Genomic DNA, 3,436 nt, shown 5'->3' with positions numbered 1-3,436 from the left:
GCTCACTCTGTTGGGACACCTTGTAACAACCTGCCATTTGGTAGTCTTGTGCTGCTCACTCTGTTGGGACACCTGATACCAACCAGTGATTCTGTTGTCTTGTGCTGCAGCCTCTGTCAGGACACCTGGTAACAACCTGTCGTACTGCAGTCTTTGCCTGCTCACTCTATCGGTACACCTGGTAACAACCTATTGTTCTGTAGTCTTCTGTTGCTTACTCCTGGGACACCTAGTCACAACCTGTCGTTCTGCAGCATTGGGCAGCTCACTCTATCGGGACACCTAGTAACAAACAAGCTGTAGTTCTGTATTCTTTGCTCACTCTATCTGGACACCTGGTAACAACCTGTTGTTCTGTAGTCTTGTGGTGGTCACTCTGTTGGGACACCCGGTACCAACCTGTTGTTCTGTTCTGTTGTGCTGCTCACTCTGTCAGACACCTGGTAACAACCTGTGGTTCTGCAGTCTTGTGCTGGTCACTCTGTTTGGACACCTGGTAATAACCTGTTGTTCTGTTGCCTTTGCTGCTCACTCTGTTTGGACACCTGGTAACAACCTGTGGTTCTGCAGTCTTGTGCTGGTCACTCTGTCTGGACACCTGGTAATAACCTGTTGTTCTGTTGCCTTTGCTGCTCACTCTGTTTGGACACCTGGTAACAACCTGTGGTTCTGCAGTCTTGTGCTGGTCACTCTGTTTGGACACCTGGTAATAACCTGTTGTTCTGTTGCCTTTGCTGCTCACTCTGTTTGGACACCTGGTAACAACCTGTGGTTCTGCAGTCTTGTGCTGGTCACTCTGTCTGGACACCTGGTAACAACCTGTGGTTCTGCAGTCTTGTGCTGCTCCCTCTGTCTGGACACCTGGTAACAACCTGTGGTTCTGTAGTATTGGGCAGCTCACTCTGTCAGGGTGCCTGGTAACAATCTGTAGTTCTGGGGTCTTCTGCTGCTTAGGTCATGCTTTAAAACGCTATCACTGACAAACAGCAGTTGTGCTTGCCTGTGTCTGCAACCATTAGCAGTTGAAACACAGATCTAATAGCTTTGTCAGAGGCTTGTTTTCTAAATGTTTCTCTATGCCCATGTATTGGCCAACACAGTCCCATGCCGGGTATCAGTGTCCCTTGTCCAATACTGAAATTTCATCAATGTGGATTTTTTACACGAGCAACCTAAATACGTTTCATGTCTTCATCCAACACACCTATGAGTGAAATTTGCAAGGCGGCATTAAAACGTGAAACCGTCTTTCTTCTTTTACCATTACATACAGTTGAAAGATTTCAGCAGGATGCTCTGGAAAGTCCTCTCGACAGTTAAAAACTGCCAGGAAAAGCATGATTTAATTCAGAATTAGTAGCATGGCTTATATTTTGTAATTGAACCCTGGTGAACTGATACTGGTGGTCCACATTTAACTAACTAAGTAGGTTGAGTTTCCAGAGGCAGACAGGTAGACTGCTTCATGCAGCGATAATTCTGGCACCATTCTGGTTGTCGTTTCCCAGGCCTTTGGTTAAGATCAAGTGTAGTATCTGTTCTAAATTAGTTTAATATCTGATACGTCTGTCAACGGAATACCATATATTAAATAGATGTTTGTACAGGGAGAATGAATAGGAGCTTGCTCTGTCCACTCTACACGTCAACCTAGTATTGCAGTGACTCCAGGAATGGTGCACTTACCCACCCAGGAAAAACAATGCTGTTGAAAGAAAGACAAGAAAATAAGGTAGTGCCTGACTGGAAAAGTCTGTAAAGTATGCTAGCATGTTTGGGTGTGAATAAAATAATTTGCCCCCTTTGTGACTTGTTTTATTTATTTATTTTTGAACTTTTTTTCTTCTCTGAGTCGAGGCTGAGCTTTGAAAGACAAAAATGTCTGAAAAAGACAACTATTTCAGCATTGTGCTTTTTTTTTGGATCCTTTTTACAGGGGGCAAATGAAGGAAAGGAGAGAAAAGAGAGGGTAAGAGTTATTTCTTGAAGTCACGGTTTTCTGCAAATGAAGAGGAGTGAGATAGAGACATGATGAAGGAAAGAAGAGAAGGAGAGAGACAGAAAGAGATACAGAGGGTTAGTTAGATGCAAGCAGCAGAGCAGGAGAACCAGAGACTGTCCTTGGCAGCAACTTTCTGTTAGGGGACTATCTATCTATCTATCCATCCATCCATCCATCCATCCATCTATCCATCCATCCATCCATCCATCCATCCATCAATCCAACCATCCATCCATCCATCCATCCATCCATCCATCCATCCATCCACCTATCTGTTAAAAAGCTCTACTCAGGCAGGATGGTGTCAGTTGGCTGTCCAGCACAACAATAGGTCGAAGTACTAGGTACCCCTAATGTTGAACAATGATAAGGCATCACCCATATAACCAATAATAAAACCAGCCTGTCTCAAAGGGGATGGGGTAATAGAGGGAAAAAGGAACAGCTGAAATATGGAAGAAACTGTTTTCACATAAAGATTTAGACGTGGTGGGGAAAAGTAGAGAGAGGAGCGGGAAGTACACCTGAGTTGAAGCATCAAACTAAGAGAAAGGGCAGAGGCTCAGCAGTTTTTCTGAAAAAAAGGTTTGATGGTGCATGTAAAAGAGTACGGTCACCTTGATTCCCTAAAATGAGCATGTCAAAATCTTTACATCTTCTATCAGTTAATGGTAACTTCCACTGTGCTAGTGGATAAGCGCCGCCCACCCAGCTGGCATTTCCAATAGCCTGTTTCTACTTGTCTCTGGGTGAGGATGTGGTATCTTCTTACACAGGGGGAACTGCAAACTATTCTATTTTTCCTCGCCTCCCCCCTCACCGCCTTGGAACGCGCCGCTGTGACATCAATTGGAATGTCACGGCAGGCAACGTTCCAAGGTGAGGTTGGGGTCCTTCTCCTCAGTGATTTACGAGCTGCTAATAAATCGCTCACTTGGAAACTTTCACCTGCATCAGTCTTGTTCATCTAATTTCACACTGGCGATGAGGACAAACAGAAGATTTGAGAGGAGCTGACCCCAACACGCGAAGCACTTACAGCATGCCAAAGTAAGGAAGGACAGCTAAAGCATCTAGTTCATTTGTACTCTCCGGTATATTGAACATTGTGGAGGGAAGTAAAGCCTCAAGAGTAGCACCAAGGATGATGAAGCGTGGCTTTGGGTGCGTGGAGAAGTAAAGAGAGAATTCCTACAACAGTTACATGTGTGCCAAAGAAGTGTAAACCTCGTCTCTATCTTAATGGCAAGCGTAGCAGAGACTGGTGAAATGGCGCGATGACAGCAGCATAGAATCTCAAAACAAGCTGCCTGTGAGGGTCTGCGAGAGTCAAGTAATACTGTTGAGAAATTTAGAAAACTAGCGGCGAGGAAGATACAGTTAGGCGAAACCTGAAATGTGCAAAGGCAACTTGTAAGTCAAGCGCAAGGCAGA

General features: G+C 44.8%; 1 non-coding gene across 1 annotated transcript; it reads left to right on the top strand.

Annotated features, from left to right (window-relative positions):
- The first annotated feature begins 1,496 nt into the window (after positions 1-1,496).
- Positions 1,497-1,687, top strand: LOC147709673 (U2 spliceosomal RNA). The gene has a single exon (XR_015297094.1). It is a non-coding gene; the product is annotated as a U2 spliceosomal RNA (small nuclear RNA).
- Positions 1,688-3,436: the final 1,749 nt, after the last annotated feature.

This window comes from Lissotriton vulgaris, chromosome 6, assembly GCF_964263255.1.
Source record: "Lissotriton vulgaris chromosome 6, aLisVul1.2, whole genome shotgun sequence".
Classification (NCBI taxonomy): domain Eukaryota; kingdom Metazoa; phylum Chordata; class Amphibia; order Caudata; family Salamandridae; genus Lissotriton; species Lissotriton vulgaris.
This window is presented reverse-complemented; position numbering and strand designations above follow the sequence as displayed.